Below are 22,758 nucleotides of genomic sequence, written 5' to 3'. Positions count from 1 at the left end.
CAACGCTTCTTGAAATAATTAGTTTCATGACATCCTTTTTATAGTAGACCTGATCTCTGTGAATACATTATTTTGAAATGGGTATTTAAAATGTGCTTTGGCAGGAACTAAATATTCAAATATAATGAGTTTAATTGATTATGAGTGTTTCTTTCGAGATGATGCAATAACTGCCTGGCATTGAGTCTGCTGCTCCAGAGTGCGCTGGCAGGAAGGCTTTCAAAATTTAGCTTGATACATTTGAAATCTGGTAAGCGATTGGTTCTCTCTCTAAGCTCTGGTACAGAATCTAGCCCTAAATGATAAGGTACTAACATTTCCCTAAAACCTGACCAAAATAGGGCCATCCCTTGCTAAAACTTTGAATTCCAGCCATGTGGGTCTATCTGGGAAGGCTCTGGGGTCCCCCCCCCCTTGCATGACTACCAGGACTCACCTTTCGTATTTATCTCCACCTGCTGTGCCCACTTCAGGACGGTCAAAAGTGGGCTGCACTGGGGTTTGTGCCAAAACTGTCTACAAAGGCTCTAAGCATCTGGGGCTTGGGGGGATGCATACCAAGTATATATGTGCTGGTAAAAGAATTTGGGGGGGTAAAGGAACTGTTCTATACCTTGATTGTGGTGGTGGTTATATGACTCTAGGCTCTGTCTAAATTCATAGAACTGTATACTAATAAGAGTAAATTTTATTACATGTAAATTAAAAATGAATTGAAAAATTTTAAAGAATATGAGTGCTATAATATCCATTTTCGTGAATTATGGCTGTGCAGTGGCACAGCATGCAGGCACAAGACCACAGTGGAAGACAGTGTCTCCAGCTAATCTGAAAGTACTATGTGGCTATCAGTTCATGCTCAATAGCCACCTCAAACATGAAATTCTAAGACCTGTGAGTGACTGCCCTTTTTAGGGCCAAGAATTCAAATTTGTAAGGAGGGTAATGAGCATGGCTTTTTTTCAAGCTCCTGCGGAAGGCTGAATCTGTTCCCCTTTTGTATTGCTATAGTACTATTTACTCCTAGACCCTAAAAACTGACATCTATGTGCATAATAACAGGCCTGGTAGAATCACTGAATGCCAGGAAAGCAGTTTGCACTGAACAACAGTCCACAGGATCCAAATTCCCAGTAATAGGACCAACTTTCCCTAAACGTTGTATGGAGTGGCTGGATTCCTACCATTCTCTTGCTTTGTTGGTGAAGCCCTGGTTTCATTCATCTCCAGTTGCTGTCCCACACAACTCTTGGTTGACCTCCTATCCTAACAGTTCCCGAACTCTCAACAGTTTAGAATTACCTGACACCAAGGACACCACCCAGACTAATTGGATAAGAATCTTTGGGGTGTGGAGCCCAAATAGCAGTAGTTTTTAAAAGCACTTCACGTGATGTCTATACTTCTGAAAGGGGGTGAGTTTCTATATCATGGACTGACAGGAACAAAGGAAAAAGAATACCGCAGACAAAGTGACTTAAACAACAGAAATTTATTTCCTACAGTTCTGAAGGCTGGAAGTCCAAGATCAAGGTATCAGCAGGGTTGGTTTCTCCTGAGACCTCTCTCTTTGGCTTGCTGCCTCTTCACAGGGTCATCCCTCTGTGCTCACTTGCCTCTGGTATCTTTGTGTGTTCTAATCTCCTCTACTTATAAGGACACTGTCAGATTGGATTAGGGCCCACCCTAACAGCCTCATTTTAAGTGAATTTCCTTTTTAAAGGCCCTATTTCCAAATATGGTCACATTCTGAGTTACTGTAGGGCTTCAACATATGAATGGAGGGGGTTATAATTCAGCCCATTACAAAGGAGAGGTTCCTCTAAGACTTCTCAAACTTTTTGTTATCTTAACCTCTTGGGTTTAATAGCCAAACCGATGATTCTTTGGGAGTATGGCTGCCTGCATCAGGGGGAGGAACTAGAGTTCAACAGGGCAGTCCAGGTTTCACCTTCACGAGACCATTCTCCCAGTACTAACCCCTGCTCCTCCTAGGACCAATGTTGGGCACCTCTGCTTTGTCTCCAGAAGGCTCCGAAGTGGATCAGAATAGGACATTAATCAAATTAACTCCAAGTTTCCTGCCACATCCTAGGCCATAAGGTCTATCCCTGTTGTATTTTCCCATCCTAAATTAAGCCCAGCCACATTGTCCAATACGGTTCACCAGAAGTTACACATTCAGCCAAAATGATAGCATTAGAATGTCCCAAATAATATATAAATGTCCTAGATTTGAACAATGTGAGATCTCTCCTCTTCTGAAATCCTTGGGAAGAAAATAAATTCCAAAATTACAAAGAAATTTAAGTCCAAAATCATTTCCTCCCCAATTTCTGTCTCTGCTCACTTTCAGCTAGAAGGATCTCACTCTGAGGTATGAGGAGAGTGTAAGTTCCTTTGGCAACTGCAAACTGGGCTGTCATCCCAGTTTGGAATAGGTGAAGTTCATACAGGACCTTCAAAAAAAGAATTAATCCAACTCCAAGATTCACATGTCTAAGAGTTCAAAAAGGACACATAAGATTTTCCCCACACCAATGCCACATGTACAAACTTTAGATGAAAATAATGCAAGGAAGCAATCAGACAAACCCAGTAAGTGGAACACTCTGCAGAACCATTGGCCTGGTATCTTTGGTCAATCACTATTATTAAAAATGGTGTCTGTCTAGATTAAAAGAGACTTAAGGGGCATAAGGATCAGATGCAATGCATGGTCTGGATTGGCTACTGTTTTGGATGAAGCAGCTATAAGGGACATTTTTAGGTCATTTGGGGAAATATGAATATGATATGGGTGTTAGATAAGTTGAAAATTTACTAAAATAGGAAAACAGGTTGATGACTGAAAAAAAGCAGGCTATAGAACAGTGTGTGTAGTAAGATCTCAGTTTGGTAATAAAATAAAAGCACGTATACACAAACACACACACACACACGGTGTGTGGGGAGAAACTGCAGGTTACGCACTAGGGTCTTACAGTGGTGATTTCTAGGTAGTGGAAATTTTACTTTTTTATCATTTATTATATTTCTGCTTGTCTATATTGTCTAATTTTCTACAATCCATCTGCACTGCTTCTGTATTAATAAAATGTTATTTAAAAGAAAAAATTCTTAGCCACAAACAAAACTCAGGCCTTGAAGCAGTTATCCCAAGCAGAATTATGTTGCTAGAAACTAGTACATAATAGTGTCCAGACCCACACTGTTGTCAGAAAGCAAGTGTATATCCGAGACAGTGATATCTGGAGGAAAGAAGGGTAACCATAGAAAATGTGAGAGAAAGAGGGGATCATCTTGCTTTCAGCCTCAATAGGAGGCAACTTAGAGTGTGTTAGTTGTCTAGGATAGGGTTCACAACCTCTCAATTTAAACTCTACTGGGATTTATCAAGAGATTAACAATGGCACTCAGTTTACCATACAAGGGAGAGTGGAATTCCATGTATGCTTACTGTTTCCTCTCTTGGAAAATGGCATTTGGGACAACCTGTCTTCTTGAAAAGTTAAGAGATATTCTGGGGTGGCACCCCTAATCCTCAGGTCATCATTGTTTCTGTTTGAAACCACTGACATCCCTGTTTAGAACCCCAAGCTCCTGGCATCCCAACATTGCCCTGAGGATGGGCTTGGTGTGCTGACCCAGCCTCCACACTCTTGTGAGCAGCTTCCTCCCTCTAAAGTAAAGTAAGCATAGCTCTGAGCCTGGTTCAGAATCTTGCTATAGGAGTTTCCTATTGCTGCCAAAACAAATTACCACAAAATTAGCAGCTTAAAATACACGTGTGGTCTCTTACAATTCTGGAGGTCAGATGTCCCACACAGGTCTCACTGGCTGATAATCAAGTGTCACCAGGCTTGTTCCTATCTAGAGGCTCCAGGGCAGAATCTGTTCGTTGCTCATTTGAGCTGTTGACACAATTCAGTTCCTTGCAGTTGTTGGACTGAGGTCCCCATTTTCTTGCTGGCTATAAAGTGAGGTTAACTACATTCCTCCTCTTGTGGCCCCTCCTCCACCTTCAAAGTCAGCAACATGGGTCAAGTCCTTCTCATGTCACATCTCTCTATCCCACTCTTCTTCCACTTTTAAAGACTTATGTGATTGTGATTAGACTGGACTCTCTCTGTTGTTGACCCCTGGAGAGCTCCTTTTTTTGTTAGTTTTCAAGTTCAGCTGTCCATTTTTTTTAACTTCAAAAATATTTTATAAAAATGTGGAACAAAGAAATGTGGAACAAATGTTTCAAATTCAAGCAAACTAAAAGATATAACAAAATGCAATGCATGAAACTTGACTGGATCCTGGTTTTTAAAAATGCTATGAAAAGACATTTGGGGGACAACCAGGGAAATCTTAATATGGCTTGGATGATATTAAAATTTTATTGTGAGAATATTATTGTTCATTTCCTTAGGTGTGATAAAGGTGTTATATGTCAATTACACCTCAATAAAACTGGGCAGGGGGAAGAAAGAAATTCTGGATCTGGAAAAGCATCCACAGTTCAACAATTCTTATCTACTTTCACCTCCCAGAATTGGATAATTCCACAAGGAAGTATTCTCCCATTAAAATCAATGTCTATTCCAGGCTTAACTCAATCTATTACTGTCTTGCCTCACTCTCTTGTTATGTGTTTCATCTTCCTTGTTTCTTTCTCTTGGAGTCCTAACCCCATACTTGTTCTGAACTTCTGCTCACAAGGACATGTCGTACCTGCTTCTCCACCCATAAATTTTTTGCCTTGAAACTCGTCTAAAATGCTTGAAGTAAAGGTCTCTATAAATGTATAAAATTTGAATAAATATTTTATATTGCTTCTAAGAAAAATAAAATAAAATGCTTGAAGTATTTTATAATGATATTCTTATCTCCCTTTCATAAATCAGTTCAGATGTTTTATATCCACGTAATATGGTATATAGTATTTTTCTATTGCTGTTGCAACAAATTACCACAAACTTCAAGGCTTAGCAATACGAATTTGTTATCTCACTGTTCTGTAAGTCAGCAGTCTGGATTGGCTCAACTGGTTTCTCTGCTCTGGGTTTCACAAGGCCATAATCAAGATATTGGCCAGCTGGGCTCTTATCAGAGGCTCTGGAATCTGTTTCCAAGTTCATTCAGATTGTTGTTAAAATCTAGTTCTATACTCTGGTAGACTTGAGAACCGTGTTTCCTTGTTGGCTATCATCTGAGGGTAGCCCTTAGCTCCTAAAGGCCCCTTTCCAGTCCTCGCACATGGGCGCCTACATCCTACCCTTGGAATCCCTCTGATTTCTGCCATATCTCTCTTGCTGACAGCCAGGGTAGGTTCACTGCTCTTAAAAGGCTCACGTTATTAGATGGGGCCTACCCAAAAAATCCAGGATAATCTTCCTATCTTAAAGTCTGTACCCTTATTTACATCTGCAAAGTCCCTTTTGTCATATAATGTATCATATTCACAGGTTCTAGGGATTAGAGTGTGAACATCTTGGGGGGGTATATTTTGCCTATACTATGTGGGGGTTTTTTCCCAGCTGTTCTAAATATACTGTCTAGGGTCAGCTTTTGGAGAACAGTTTTCTGTGGGAATACCTCCTCATAGCATTATAGATCAGGACTCTTGTTGGTAGAGTAATTCCAGTGCATTTTTTTCTTCTCTATCTCTCCTTAGTTTCTTTGGGACCCAGACAACCTCTCTGACTTACTAACAATTAAAATATCTCTGTTTTCTAGTTACATCTTTAAGAACCTTTAGATCTGAGTGTACCTCCTTGTTCCCTTTCATATTTGTGTAGTTTGTTCTCCAAGATCACATTTTCCTAAGAAAATCTCTCTTTCTCCAGCTTAAATAGTATATCTTCTTAGATCTTTTTCTTTCACTCTGTCACTGATCTTGTTCTGATAGTAAGATCAAAGCTTATTTTTATTTTTTAATGTTTTATTATGGGAAATTTCAAACATACACAAAATTAGAATACTGTAACAAGCCCCTATGAACAATAATGAATCGCTCAGCTTCAACAATTATCAACACTTTGCCAATTTCTTTCTTTTTTTTTTTTGTATTTGCTTGTTTAATGTCTAGTACATTCCTTGATAGACTGTTAAATTCCACGAGAGTAGGGACTAAGACTGTCTTGGTCCCTCTCATAATCTCAGCATGTAGTAGGTGCTGACTAAAATGTGTTAAACGGAGGAAAAGCTCTTACCACCTGTACTATCATCTTCTGAGGGTTTCCCTCCGCCAGTAGGGGCTCCTTGTGGGCGAGGATCACATGTGATTCATCGTGTCTGACCCATACCCAGCACATATTTAGGAACCAAAAACAATGTTCTGACTTCAAGAAACTCACAGTCTAGCTGGGAAAGAGATTAGTTATCAATCATAGGGCAGGGCAGTAGCATAGTGGCTACGTTACTTATCCCCTCCAAGCCTCGACTCCCCACCTGTTGACGTTACTTCATGGGATCGCTGTGCACCTCAAACGAGCTGATCCACTGAAAGTACTTAGAACACGACTTGGCGCACAGTGAGCACTCGCTGAATGATAGCTTTTATTACAAGCAGAAAGCTCTGTGGCCGGGAATTCTGAGGGGAGTTCAGGGAAAGTGCTCCGCTGGTGCTAATTTATAATGACAATTACAATTTGAGTGTCAGGATCTGCTGACACTCCTTTGCGTCATCTCGTTCTACACAGGAAAAAATCGAGGCTCGGCAAAACTGACTCCCGGGCCGACCGCAGAGCCTGATCAGGGCCAGTGGGCTGGGCTGGGGCAAGGGATGGACCGCCATTCAACCCGGGAGGCCTCCGGCCTCAGTCCAGCCCAAAGATCAAACTATAACAATGGCACCCTCCCTGCCTGGGGAAACTTGCCCTTCTCACGCACCTTCCATGTTGGCCACAGATATCTCAGGAGAACCCTTTGCCAATTTAAATTCATCTATTCATACATTTTTTCTGGAATATTAAGCTAATCTCAAACATCATGTCATATCACTCACAAATAAATTAGTATGAAGCATTATTTTGAAAGAAATCCAGTACCTCCTTGATTTTGTGAGCAAACTGTATTCCTAGAGAAGGAGGTCTTTAAAGTTTTTTGCTTAGCCTCTGGAATTTTAATAATTTTAAGACATGTTTCTCCACCTCAATACAAGATGATGCTATATCCTATATATGGTAAGGGCTCCCATTTCTCTATCTGTACCTTGATAAAAAATCACCTGCTTTCCTAGGTTAAGCCCATAGTCTGGGTGTTTAAAATCCAAAGTCATGGTCATGGCTCATGTCATTAGTAAATTCAGAGCCAACCTGAGACCATGTGGAGGTGGTGTATGTTTGGTGGGGTAAGTCTAGAAGTCTGTGGATGTGCCACAAAAATTCAAGAAGGCAGCTCCTCCAGAGTTTTTCCTTGCCTCTGGGACAGGATGCAATTCAAATCAAGATAGAGAAACAGCACTGATGGAATGCCACCTACTGAATGTAAAGATATAATCTCACTCCTTAGTACTCACCTGGAACTTAGCTACTTTTGCAATTAAAAGCCCCAGCCTATGGTCCTGGCTCAGAAATAGGAAAAGGGGAGCAAAAATTTTTCAGCCCTCTGATGCTGTTTTGAAGCTGCTTTGAGGTGAACCTCAAGAGGTACCAAAATATTATTTTCCTGATACCCTAATCCCTGTCTCTGCCACAAAAGCATGCACAGTCTGTTCTTGCTAGGGTTCACTTGGGCCCACCTGCTTTTAGATACCAGCCACAGTTGTAAGGTCAAAAACCTATGAGGCCTGTGCTTTCTAAAGCTGCTGTCTATTAGAAGCAGTTGTGTGCCTGCAGACGCCAATCATAATATAAACTTCTGCAAGCTCCCAAAGTCAATGATGTGCATGGCCAATGCTTTCTAAGGCCTACCCTTATGAAAAAAAAAAAAAAAGCAGCTGCAACACATGTGCATGCCAGCCACCACACTCCTGCAAGGAGAACTGTCTCCCTCAAATGTTACTCTAGATCTCAAAGGCCAGACACTGTATCCATTTCCAAAGTTTCTTGACCCGACCCATGGGATCTCTCTAAAGGTCCTATAATCAGTCCAATCTCTCCCTTTGAATTCCAAAGTAATTGAGAGATATATATAGGAGTCAAAGAAGGATAGGAATATTGAGATTTACTGTTGACAAGACTGGTTTGGAGAATAAGTCTATGGCCTGCAGTCTGAATCAGGTTTTCAACTTTTTCATCCTAAGCCTAGACTTTTGCACCTTTCTGAGGGAATAGGTGGGTCTGTATAGCAGACCCTCACTCTGCTGAGCTCACCCTAGTGGGGATGACTACACATAGGGGCAGAGAGGAGGACACAAACATGCTATGAACAAGGGAGCTCTGAAAAATAGAGAGCAGGATGCTCAACAACCCTCGATGACATTTTGGAATCTCACCCAGCAGTCACTGTGGGGAAGAGGTGAAGGCGGGTGTAGTGCAGGGGGTGCTGAGGAGCTCTCTTCCTAATACTTCTGACAGGGCAAAAGTTTCTAGTTCAGGTGCAGATGGGAATACTAGAAAGGGAAATATTACATCATTAATAAATATGGTCAAAGGAGAAGCACCAAGAGAAGGGCTCCCTCCCCAAGAGGGCAGGGCTTTCTCCAGTGGCTTACATCCTCACTGCATGACTGGAACAAACTAGAACACAGTGATATGTAGAAATGGGTGCCCCAGTGCTCAGGAGAAACAGTGTAACATACTGCTTTCATCCCATGAACATCTCTTAAGAGTCGTGCCTGATTACTGTGGCCATCTGGGAGAGAGAGAACTTTAAAGTCAATTTAAGCCCAGTTATTCGTGGTGGTTTTTTTCTTTTGCCCCAGATGGCAGAAGACATCAAGTCCAAATGCAAGACAGAGGATAAAAGAGAGCTTAAAACAGAGCTTGCAAACTGGTAGCCTGCTGAACAGACCCAGTCTACAGATGTGTTTGATTTGGCCTATAAGAATTAAAAAATATATTTTAAAGAACTTGCCAGCATATAAAAATTGGTAGAGTTCATATAAAAACTCAGATTTTATGGCTTCTCTGGAAAAGTCGGGAGATTCTGGCTACGTGGATGTGCATTTCTGTATGCCAAAATCAGCTGTACAAAGAAGCCATGCTTCTTTTAGGAAGAGGCACAATCTCCATGTAGGCTTTTGTGTGACCTGCCTAGCCCTTGCCTACATTTGAGCTTGTGATCGCCGATTTAAACTGACCAGCATCAGATATTGTTTGTGATCTGAAAGACATGCAAATCATCCATCTCCATAAGTTTTTAATCATGTCAGAGTGAGTATTTGGCAAGGTGGAGAGTGCCAGGGAGGTGTGTGGCAAGAATCTGACCATCCATCAGGAGGGGGAAGAATGAGAAGACATCTGTCTATGTAATGAGGATGGAGAGATTGTTATGAAAGGCAGGAGAAAAGGGAGCCAGAGCCCGCAGTGTGGAGAAGCAGGCTAGGTTGGAGCAGGTGACAGCGGGAGTCAATTACAGCCAAGTGTTGCTAGGGCAACTCAGGCTTCATGAACAGCCTGGGGGCCTCTGGCCTTCTCACTGCTAAGGCAGCTGATTTAGGAGGCTAGAGCTCTGAGGTCAGGGAAGCTTATGAGGAAAAAGATAAGGTTGCAGAAGCATTGTCCTGAGGTTAGGGCTCAAGTGTTGGTAGTAGATACAGAGGGAGCCACAACGTCCCACACAGAGCCAATGGTGGCCACTCTAAAGGCCTCTGTAATTGAAAACCATTACATCTCCCCCCTTAAGGGCACCTTTTTCCAAACTATAGGTTGTAACACATTGGTGGGCTGTGAAGTTGATTTAGTGGGACAAGATCATAATTTTTTAATGAAAAGAAATAAATACAAGTTTTTAAAAAACAGAGTTGTATTACACACAGTAAATACTGTTTTGTGAAACGCTGGTTTCAGGTATGTGTGTGTGCCTGTGTGCGCAGGTGCGTGTATACTGGGTTGTGATGTCGGATATGTTTCTTACTCTGTGAATTGAGCTCAGAAAGGTTTGAGAGCCCCTGCCACAGGCTAGAGTGAGTCACTGTGGCCAGCTGACTGTATGTGCCTAATTTGGCAAGTCTAGTGGATTTTTTTTCTCTTTTGTTTTTGTTTTTGCTGTTGTGAGCAAGAATGGCAGATGTAGGCCAATTATACCCTTCTAAAGAGGACTCTCCAGTATCAGAAAAAACACAGGTAATGTTGGGCCAGCTGGGAAACAGGTTTTGGGGTGTGGCTTCTCAGGAGAGGCACAACTCCACCTGGCTGCTCAAGACTCTCCCTCCTGGGAGTGGTAGCACCGCAGGTGAGTATGCAAGTGAAGCCAAAAGGAGAGACTGCTCTGCAGTGCTGGACCCCAAATCTGTTTTTGTCTGGAATTTTCCAGGGTTCTAGGAGCAACATCGTTCTCATCATTTTTTGCATGGCCCGCACTGTTGGTACCCTACCCAATGGCCATACTTCACTTTACAGTCCCCATTTTTGTGAACATTTAGGGCAACCCTGTGCATCATGGGAGCTGGGATTCTCAAATGAAGACCTACCTACAAAATGCCAGCCCCCAATTTTTATTACATTCAAAAGGCATAACAACTACTCAGTCAACTTGTTATAAAAGTTTCCAAATGATAGACATAGAAGACAAAGGGGGAAAGGAGGGAGGGATAAATCAAGAGTTTGGGATTAACAGATACACACTACTATATATAAAATAGATAACCAACAAGAACCTACTGTACAGCACAGGGAACTATATTCAACATCTTGTCATAACCTATAATGGAAAAGAATCTGAAAATATACATAACTGAAATGTATATAACGGAATCACTTTGCTCTACAAGTGAAACTAACACAACATTGTAAATCAACTATACTTCAATTTTTTTTAAAAAAAGTTTCTAAATGTATAATCTCAATTTCTGCACCTAGCTGGTAACCAACAGTTTGCAGACTAGTACCAGGCTAGGGACCATACTGAGAGGGGCACTCGTCTGAGGCAACTAATCATGGTAATTCTATTTACCTTGCCAAATAGTTGGTTTCAGCATGGGCATGAGACATGATTTCTGGCCATTGAGCTAAGAGAGGATGTCTACTGGGGGCTCCTGGAAAAAGTTTCTCTTAGTCTTAATAAGGGACACATGACAGTTATGTTCTTTCTTCCAGCCTCTTGATGTTGGTATATGACCACGTGATGACTGAGTAGCTGCGGCCATCTCGGGATCATAAGGTGAAGGACCAATAGGCTGAGGATAGTGGTACAGGATGGAGGTAAAGTGGGTACTTAATGATGTTGTTGAGCTGCTGAATCACCTACTTTTGAATCCCTTCCTCTATGTATATATGGGAGATAATAAAATGGGCTTACTTGTTGATCCACTTTGTGTTGGCTTTGCTGTTACTTGCAACCAAAAGAATTCTAATTGATGCACCTTGCAGGACATGACAGGGTTAACTAGTCTGTTACAGAGTACAGAGGCCTAGCTGTACTTAGGATATTTTATTGTGAGCTTAGAATTCTCAGAAGAAATTGTTCAAATAAAAAATGGTTAAACAAAGCTGCAGTTGTGTATGGACTCACCAGACATAGCAGGTGTCATTCTAATTTTAGCATCATTTTTTTGTATTTTATTTTTTAATTAACATACAATAAATTAAAATTTTTGTGTATATAGTTCCATTTTAACACATGCATAGATTTGTGTAACCACCACTGTAATCATGATACAGAACAGTTCCATTGCCCCATAAAACTCTATCATGCTTTTGCTTTGAAGTCACACCCTCCCCCCACTCCTAACCACTGATCTTTTCTCCATCACTATATTTTTATCCTTTGAAAAATGTCATATAAATGGAAGTACACAATATGTAATGTTTCGAGATCATATTCCTTCATTCAGCACAATGCCTTTGAGATTGATTCAAGTTGTTGCATGTTCGTTTCTTTTTATTGTTGAGTAGTATTCCATTGGATGGATGTACCACAGTTTGTTTATCCATTCATTCCACAAAGGATATTTGTTGTTTCCAGATTTTGGTGATTATGAATAGAACACTTTAAGCTTTTATGTACAGGTTCTTTGTGAACATAAGTTTTTATTTCTCCAGGGTAAATACCTAGGACTAGGATTACTTGGTCATATGTTAAGTGTATATTTAACTTTATATGAAACTGCCTAATTCTTTTCCAGGGTGGCTGTACCATTTTTCATGCCTTCCAGCAACATAAGAGAGTTCCAGATGTTTCTGTATGCTTTTTTCTGAAAATTTTATAGTTTTATGATTGATATTCAGATCTATTAGCCACTTTGAGTTAATTTTCATACAAGGTGTGAGGTTTTGTTCAAGGTTCATTTCTTATACATGGATGTCCAATCTTTCCGATATCATTTGTTGAAAAGACTGTCATTTCTCCATTGAATTCTTTGCACCTTTGTCAAAAATCAATTGACCATATTTGTATGGGTCTATTTCTGTATTCTCTCTTTGGCTACATTGGTCCATATGTCTATCCTTTCTCTAATACCACACTGTCTTGAATACTGTAGCTGTATAGTAAGTCTCAAAATCAGATGGTGTGATTCCTCCAACTTTATCAATATTTTCACTATCATTTTGGCTATTCTACTTCCTTTGCCTGTCCACATAAATTTTAGAGTCAGCTCATCTGTATATGCAACAAATCTTACTGGGATTTTGATAGGAACTGCATTACATCTACAGATCAATCTAGGGAAAACTGACATCTTTAATATGTTGAGAGTTCTAGTCCACAAACATGGTATATTTCTCCAGTTATTTAGGCCTTTGGAGATTTCTTTCATCAGTGTTTTGCAGTTTTCAGCATATAGATCCTGCACATGTTTTGTTTGATTTTTATCTATTTCATTTTTTGGAGCTATTATAAGTAGTATTGTTTATTGCTAGTATATAGAAATGTGATTGATTTCTGTGTGTTGATCTTGTATTCTTGAACCTTGCTAAATTCATTTATTAGTTCCAGGGGGGTGAGTGTGTGTGTGTGTGTGTGTGTGTGTGTGTGTGTGTGTTATTTGTGACTGTCTGTGTAGACAATCATGTCATCTCTGAATAGGGACAGTTTTACTCCTCTCCCTTCTTTCCTCTCCTCCCCCTCCCTAACTGCCTAGGATTAAGATGCCTAATTTGGAAGAAATATAAGAGTGGAGGATAAGTAGAGTTGTTATAGTCATCTTCAAATTATTCAAGTTGCTTAGAAGTCATTCTACATGCAAGAGGGAGGGGATATGGGGATACATGTATATGTATAGCTGACTCACTTTGTTATACAGCAGAAACTAACACACCATTGTAAAGCAATTATACTCCAATAAAGATGTTTAAAAAAAAAAGAGAAGTCATTCTACAACAAGATAATAGAAATACATATGCAGATGATATCATATACTATGAAAAATGATAAAATAATTAAAATTTTAATAATAAATATTATAAAAATACCAGTACTCCTATGTGCCAGGGATTGCTCTAATAATTGTACATAAATGAACTTATCTGGTAATCACAACGCTATCATATGGGTACTATTTTCCCCATTTTACAGATGCAGAAACTGTAAATGGCAGAGCTGGGTACAAACCCAGGTAGTCTGGCTTCAGCACTTGCATGCTTTACTATTACACAATGCAACATAAGATTCTAGAAGCGGACTCTAAGATATCTGGGAGATTAGCATTTAATAAAGGGGGCATTTCAAATGAATGAGTAAAATGTCAACTATTCAATAATTATGTAGGAACAATTGGATAGCCATTGGGAAAAATTAAAGTTGGAAATCTACATTTGTTCTGTACATCAAAATAAAACCTATATGGGACAAGTATTCAAAGGTAAAAATTAAAAGCATAAAGGTGCTAGAAGAAAACATGGAGAAAGAGTTTTATAATCTTGATGTAGGGAAAGCTTTTCAAAGTACAACACATATGCCAGCTATTATAAATGAAATGAACAATAATTTGATTATATAAAACATTTTAAATTTGTATATTCTAAGAAAAAAGTTTACAAGGTTAAATAACAAACTGAGGAAAATATTTGAGACAGGAGGACAAAAGGTTATTATCCATAATATAAAAAAGAGCTATTCCATTTTAAAATCTGGTTGTTTGAGGTTTTGTTGTTGTTGTATGAATTCTTTATATATTTTGGATATTAGTCCCTTATTGGCTATGTGATTTGCAAATATCTTCTCCCATTCAGTAGGTTGCCTTTTTGTTGTGTTGATGGTTTCCTTTGCTAGGCAAAGCTTTCTAGTTTGATGTAGTCCCATTTGTTTATTTTTGCTTTTGTTTCCCTTGCCTGAGGAAATATATTCAGAAAGATATTGCTAAAATCTATGTCAAAGAGTGCACTGACTCTGTTTTCTTCTAGGAGTTTTATGGTTTCAGGTCTTACAGTCGAGCCTTTAATCCATTTTTAGTTGATTTTTGTGTATGGTATAAAATAATAGTGTAGTTTCTTTTTCTTTTTCTTTTTCTTTTTTTTTTGCATGTGGCTGTCCAGTTTTAACAACACCATTTAGTGAAGAGACTATCCTTTCTCCATTGTATATTCTTTGCTATTTTGTTGTAAATTAATTGTCCATATATGTGTGGGTTTATTTCTGGACTCTCAATTCTGTTCCATTGATCTATGTATCTGTTTTTCTGCCAATACCATGCTGTTTTGATTATTATAGTTTTGTAACATAGTTTGAAATCAGGGAGTGTGATACCTCCAGCTTTGCTCTTTCTTCTCAGGATTGATTTGGCTATTTGAGGTCTTTGTGGTTCCATATAACTTTTAGAATTTTTTTGTTCTGTTTCTGTGAAAATTTTCCTTGGGGTTTTGATAAGGATTTCATTGAATCTGTAGATTGTTTTAGGTAATATGGACATTTTAACAATGTTGATTCTTTCAATCCATGAGCACAAAATATCCTTCCATTTATTTGTGCCACTTTGGAAAACAGTATGGAGATTCCTCAAAAAATTAAGAATAGAACTACCATATGATCCAGCTATTCCACTTCTGGGTATTTATCCAGAGAATATAAAAACACTAATTTGAAAAGATATACGCACCCCTATGTTCATCACAGCATTATTTACAGTAGCCAACATATAGAAACAACCTAAGTGCCCGTCAACAGATGAATGGATAAAGAGGATGTTTTACATATATATATATATATATATATATATATATATATATATATATATACACACACACACACCAGAATACTACTCAGCCATAAAAAAAATGAAAAAAGTTTACAAGGTTAAATAACAAACTGAGGAAAATATCTAGTAATCACAACATTTGCCATTTACAACAACATGGATCAGTCCTGAGGGTATTATGCTAAGTGAAATAAGTCAGACAAATACTACATGGTTTCATTCATATGTGGAATACAAAAAACAAACAAACAAAACAAAATAAATGAATAAACCAAACAAAACAAAAACAAACGTATATACGGAACAGAGTAGTAGTTACAAGAGGAGAAGTGGCAGGGGCGAGTGCAAACTGGGTAAAGGGGATCAACTGCAGGGTGGTAAATGGGAAATAAATTTTTGGTGGTGAGCATGCTGGCATGTATTCAGAAGTAGAAATATAATGTAGTATGGATTAAACATATAATGTTATAGATCAATGTCACTGCAATAAAAAATTTTTAAATAAAAATTAAAAAAAGAGAACTATTCATCATCAGTAACAAAATACTAAATTCAATAAAAACATGGGCAAACAACACAAACAGGCTACACATTTGAAAAAGGGAGAAGAATACAAATGGCTAAGAAACAAATGAAAAGGTGCTCAACTTTACCAAAAATCAAAAACAATGAAAGCAATGACATATCACTTTGACTTATCAGACTAACAAAGAAAAAATGAATGAAAATGCACAGCTTTGGCAAGGGTATGGGGGAAAATCACTCTCATACTCTGGTACTACAAATATAAATTTGTATAATTTCTTTTAGAGGGCAAGTTGGCAATAGCTATCCAATTGTAAAATGTGCATACCCATTGGAGCAATTCCATTTCCAGCATTTGTCTTACAGAAGTACATACATGTGGGGCTTCCCTGGCAGTGCAGCGGTTAAGAATCTGCCTGCCAATGCAGGGGACGTGAGTTCGAGCCCTGGTCCGGGAAGATCCCACATGCTGCGGAGCAACTAAGCCCGTGTGCCACAACTACTGAGCCTGCACTCTAGAGCCCGCAAGCCACAACTACTGAGCCCATGCGCCACAACTACTGAAGCCCACGCGCCTAGATCCCATGCTCTGCAACAAGAGAAGCCACTGCAATGAGAAGCCCACGCATCACAACGAAGAGTAGCCCCTGCTCACTGCAACCAGAGAAGAGCCTGCACACAGCAACGAAGACCCAACGCAGCCAAAAATAAAATAAAATAATTAAAAAAAAGAATTATACACATGTGCAAAGCTATTTACAAGGATGTTCATTTTAGCACTCTATAATAATGAAAAATCAGTAACAATCCAAAGGAGCACCCACCCCATGCAACTAATTTTTTAGAAAAGGTAAAGTTTTAAGTATTGATATATTAAGAAACCCATAATCTACTGTTACCTTATCCACTTATTTCTGAGGATCCTCAGGGGATTCTTATAGGGTGACTATTACTTAAATTAGCACAGCTTTGTAACCTGTAGAATGGGCATAATTGTAATAATTGCCTCATAGGGTTGTTTATTCATTCTTTCTTTCAAAAAATATTTATTGAATAGATACAAATGTTAGGTACTGTGCTAGGTGCTGGGGTACAAATATAAACAAAACAGACATAGTCCCTACTCTCGAGGAGCTCACTGTCCACTATAAGGTGTATGTGTAGGGTATATGTATGTCTGTATGTGGTGGGGGGAACACGCATTAATCACACAGCTGTACAACTGTCTTGGGTGCCTATGGAGTAAAATAGCAGAGTATCATGAAAGTGTATTACAGGCTTCCTTTGTCTAGTTTTTTGGGGGAGTGAGGGAAGGCTTCCCTGAAGTGATATTTGAATTAAAAAAAGATAGTGATGGACCAGGCACTTTGTACAAATGCTCACTCCAGAGATTAGTTAAAAAGAATAAGGTAGATGTATATACACTGACATAGAAAGTATGTCAAGAATACATTGTCAATAAAGCAAGTTGTAAAACAGATATAGCATGATTCTCTCCCTTTTTATGATTAAAATATCTATAGTATAATACATATATCTATCAATGTATAGATAGAAAAAGATCTGGAAGAATATATATCATACTAACAGTTGTTAACTCTATTTGAATAATTTGTTTGTCTGACATTCTGTAATCAGAAAAAAACCAATAAAGATGTATATACATAGGAGCAACAGCATTAACATTAGAAATGTTAGTATTCAAGGCAAAAAATTGTAAATAGGGTAAAAGAGATACTGATAAAAGATACTATCTACCAAGAATATCTTCCGTCATGAACATATATACCAAATGATATTCCATTAAAATATATAAAGAAATCAGAAAAACAGGTAAGTTATATTTGATAAGGTAACTTTTAAAAAAATGCCTATGCAACCCTTGCAAAAGTTGATCATGTACTAAGTCACAAAAGAAAGCATAATACATTTCTAATAGTAGGAATCATAAAAGTCACGCTATTGGACCACAGTGCAATACAACTAACTTCTAACAACAAAAACAGCCAAAAAAAAAAGTTGTCACTTCAAAAATCAAACAACACTTCTAAATAACTCATGGTCAAAGAAGAAATCAAAACCAAAATTATAGACTAGAAATTAATGAGAATGAAAGTACTACATATTAAGGTCAAACAGAAAAAATTTATAACCTTAAATGATTTTAGAAATAAGTAAGGAAGACTGAAAATGAATAAGCCACATATTTAATGTAAGTCATTTCAAAGGAAACAGCAAAACAAACTTAGAGAGAACTAGAGGAAGATATTAATAAATATAAAAGCTGAAAATAATTTATTAAGTAGAGAATAAGATGGGAGAAAGTGGTAGAATAGGAAAATAAATCTGAGAAATATGGTTTGATTGATGGATAGATGATAGCTATGTGATAAAGTATAGCAAAACATTAATGATAAAATCTATGTTGTGGGTATGCAGGTGTTCACTGTAAAACTCCTTCAACTTTGCTCCGTATTTGAAATGTTCATAATTAAATAGATTAAAAACCTATTATCATCCAGAACATGAGTTTGTGAAACACTGCACTAGAAGTTTCACTAAACCAGGAGAAAGACAAAGATGTCCACTGTTGCCTCTATTTAACCTTTTTTTCCTAGAAATTCAATAAAACATTATATGTCAAGTAAATGCATATAGGAATTATAAATATGATAAGGAGGGGAAATCATTATCCACCTGGAAAACCAAAGAAAATGAACAGAAAAACTATTAGAACTTATAAGGAAGGTAAGTAAGGATGGCCAGTTACAAAAAGACATCCCATTATGCACGAAAAATATAAAGGGCTACTTCTAAATAGAGGTGGTAGTGATGGGGAAGGGTGGTGAAACACGTCTTTCATGTGTTGCTCCGTGAACGGTACTTCCATAATGTTTGAATCTTTTACAACCAGAATGATTCACGTAGTTGTTTGAAAAGGGGAAAATAAATCTATAGTAGGCAGAATCCTAGAATGCCCCCTCCCTAGATTTCCCACCCTAATTTCTGGACTTTGAATGTGATGAGATAACCATGCCTATGATTATGTTACATTACCTGGTAAAAGAGATTTTGCAGATGTATTTAAGGTTCCCCTTAAAATAGGGAGATTATTTTGTCTTATCCCAATAGCCTTAATCTAATCACATAAACCTTTTAAAAGCAGAGGGCTTTGAGAGATTTCAAGCAAAAGAACGATTCAGTGTGCCAGTGCTGGCTTGAAGATGAAAGGGGACACGTAAGGAAAAATGTGAGCAGCCTCTAGAAGTTGGGAGCATGGGGCTCTCAGTCCTACAACAGTAAGGAATTAAATCCTGACAACAGCCTGAATGAACCTGAAGTGGATTCTTCTCCAGAGAACTCCAGATAAAAGCTAAGTCTGGGGACACCTTGATATTGGCATTGTATGATCCTAAACAGACAACTCAATCAAGCCCACCAGGACATCTGACCTACAGAACTGTGAGACAATAAGGTGTTGTTTTAAATGGCTAAATTTGTGGTAATTTGTAATGCAACTATAGAAAACAAATACAAAATACATTATATCAGCAAAACAATGATGTGTCCTCTATCAAATTTTCAAAAGTTCAAAATCTGTTAATGACCCAGTCATAAGGCAGGATAGGGAGATAACATCCCATACACCCCACGGAAATGTAAATCGGGAAAATCTTTCTCAAAGTACACTGAGCTATGCCTATCAACCTCTCCCAAAATGTGGATATGCTGTGCCTTATTGAAATTTATTGTAGTTAAATAATTATAGTGGTGAGGAAAGATTTTTCTAAATGTCCTTTACAGAATTGCTTATTAACAGTGGACAATTAGAAACAACATGAATATATGGCAATAGAAGACTAGTTTGTCAAATATAATATCCTACACCCATTTGATGAAATAAGTTTACACAATATAAAGCCCAATAGGAATTCTTATAGAACTTTACCAGCTAATTTAAAAATTCATCTGGAAAAGAAAATGCACCAGAATAGCCAAGAAATTTGTGGGGAAAAAAGACAGAGGAGCTTGCCCTACCAGAGATGAAATAATTTAAAGCTCAAATGTTTTTAAAAGGTATGGCACTGATGCTGGTATGGATTTTAGGACTATTGAACTGATGATTTACATTCAAACCCATATACATACTTAGGAATTTGGTTTTTATTTATTTATTTAGTTTTGGCTGTGTTGGGTCTTCGTTGCTGCGCGTGGGCTTTCTCTAGTTGTGGCGAGGGAGCTACCTTTGCTGCGGTGCATGGGCTTCTCATTGCGGTGGCTTCTCTTGTGGAGCATGGGCTCTAGGCACGTGGGCTTCAGTAGTTGTGGCATGTGGGTTCAGTAGTTGTGGCTCACGGGCTCCAGAGAGCAGGCTCGGTAGTTGTGGTGCATGGGCTTAGTTGCTCCATGGCATGTGGGATCTTCCCGGACCAGGGCTCGAACCCGTGTCCCTTGCATTGGCAGGTGGATTCTTAGCCACTGCGCCACCAGGGAAGTCCCAGGAATTTGGTTTTTGATAGAGAAAGAATGATCTGTTTAATTAATGCTTAGGGCCCTATGAAAAATACTAATAAGTAATTAGTATTACAATGGAATAATATTCACCTATGAAACATACCATTGTTAGAACATTTAATGACTAAGAAAAATGTTTACCAAAAAAATTCCAGAAAATTGAAGAGCTAAATCTATAAAATTCTAAAATATTACAAGGAAATATAGAACAACGTTTCTAATCTTGGAGTAGAAAAGTCTTCTTATACAAGATTCAAAATGCAAAAGCCATAAAAGAAACCATTGATAAATTTGAATACGTCAACATTTAAAACATCTATACTCAAAAAGATCCCATAAGCAAAGTTTAAAAATAAGGAAAAGTCTGCAAAAAAATTTCCCATACCTGTAACAAAGATTTATATCCAGACTACATAATTTAATAAGAAGTCAAAAAATCCCATTGGAAGACAGATAAAAGATATGAACAGGCAAAGTCACCAAACAACAAAAGCAAATGGCCAAAAAATCATATGAAAATATTCCTTAACTTCGATAATAATCAGGGAAACACAAATAATGAGACATTTTTCAACCATCACATTGGTACAACATTGAAATGATTGGTTAATACCGGCATGGATAAAAATTTAGGGAAATGGTTATTCTTATTCACTCCCGATGTAGGTGTAAACTGGGTCTTTCTGCATGGCAATTTGGCATTACCTATTAAAATTCCAAAAAGTGCTGTTTGAGCCACCTATTTTACTTCTTCATATTTATCTTACAGAAATATTTTAGCATAGCACTGTTAATAGTAATTAAAAAAGCACTGTAACAGTATAAGATTGAAAACAATTTTGTATCTATCAATAGGTTACTTATCAATAGTTAACTCTAGTACACTCATTCAATGGAATACTATGCAGTACGTAAAATGAATCAGGTAGATTTATATATATTGACATGGAAGGATCTTCAAGACATAGTAAGTGAATAAAGCAATTAGAACGATACATAAAATAGGATGCCATTTATATTTTTAAAAAGTAAAAAACACTGCTATGTATTTCTATATGTGTATATAAGAGGAACTTTACATTTTTCTGTTTTGAGTGTTTTGCAATAATGTATTCATTCATGTGTAATTAGGCAAACATTTTTAAAATGAAAAAAGAACAAAAACGAAACTAATTACATGTTAAAGAAAGGAATGCTTAATGTTGCCATTAAAATTGTTACAGGGCTTCCCTGGTGGCGCAGTGGTTGAGAGTGCCCCTGCCAATGCAGGGGACACGGGTTCGTGCCCCGGTCTGGGAGGATCCCGCATACGGCGGAGCAGCTGGGCCTGTGAGCCATGGCCGCTGAGCCTGCACGTCTGGAGCCTGTGCTCTGCAACGGGAGAGGCCACAACAGTGAGAGGCCCGCGTACCGAAAAAAAAAAAATTGTTACAGACTAATATTTAATGGCATGACAAATATTCACTAGGTTATTAAATAATAACATGCTATGATACTGTTTTTGTTTAGAACAATAAATACATATGTAATGCATAGAAAAAGGCTGGGAGGACATAAAACCAAAACATTAAGCGTGGTCCTCTCTATGGGGTAGGATTATAAGTTTTTAATCTTTTGGTATCTTCTTTATGCTTTCATATAATTTCTGAATAGTCTACAATTAAAAAAAATAGAAACAACAGGTGTGTGCATGTGCGTGTAGGGGGATATTAGTTGAAATTAAGACTGCAAAAGGAGTGGGGCTGGCAAGAGAACTAAAGGGTGCTGCAGACTGAAATTAAAACTAGAGTTGTGGGGTATGTGGGATTTTAGAATTAGGAGTTGGGGAACTAGACTTTATGGGGCCTAGTAATTGACAATAGAAATTTAAGGGTTAGAATTAGGAGTAGAGACCATGGATTATTAGAATTTATTCAGATGCTGTGAGAGATTGTAATTAAAATCAAAGTCCGTATTAAATTAAAAGGTTTTTTTTTGTTTTTTTTTTTTTTTGGGGGGGGGGCGTTACGCGGGCCTCTCACTGCCGTGGCCTCTCCCGGCGCGGGGCACAGGCTCCGGACGCGCAGGCCCAGCGGCCATGGCTCACGGGCCCAGCCGCTCCGCAGCATGTGGGATCTTCCCGGACGGGGAATGAACCTGCGTCCCCTGCATTAGCAGGCGGACTCCCAACCACTGCGCCACCAGGGAAGCCCTAAAAGGTTTTTTGAAAACTATAATGGCAATATCGGTGAGGGTATGGGAATATTTGAATGAACTGGAATTCTCATATATTTCTGGTGGGACCCTAGCTACTTCATTTCTACAAATTTCTCGAGAAAAGTCTCAGAAATATCCAAATATTTAGTTACATCAAATTTCATACCTGTGTTATTATTTTTTTTTTTGCGGTACGCGGGCCTCTCACCGCTGGGGCCCCTCCCGCCGCGGAGCACAAGCTCCGGAAGCGCAGGCCCATCAGCCACCGCCCACGGGCCCAGCCGCTCCGCGGC

The sequence above is a fragment of the Grampus griseus genome (genome assembly GCF_964374135.1).
Source record: "Grampus griseus genome assembly, chromosome: X".
NCBI classification, from domain to species: Eukaryota; Metazoa; Chordata; class Mammalia; order Artiodactyla; family Delphinidae; genus Grampus; species Grampus griseus.
Note: the sequence above shows the minus strand (reverse complement) of the source record.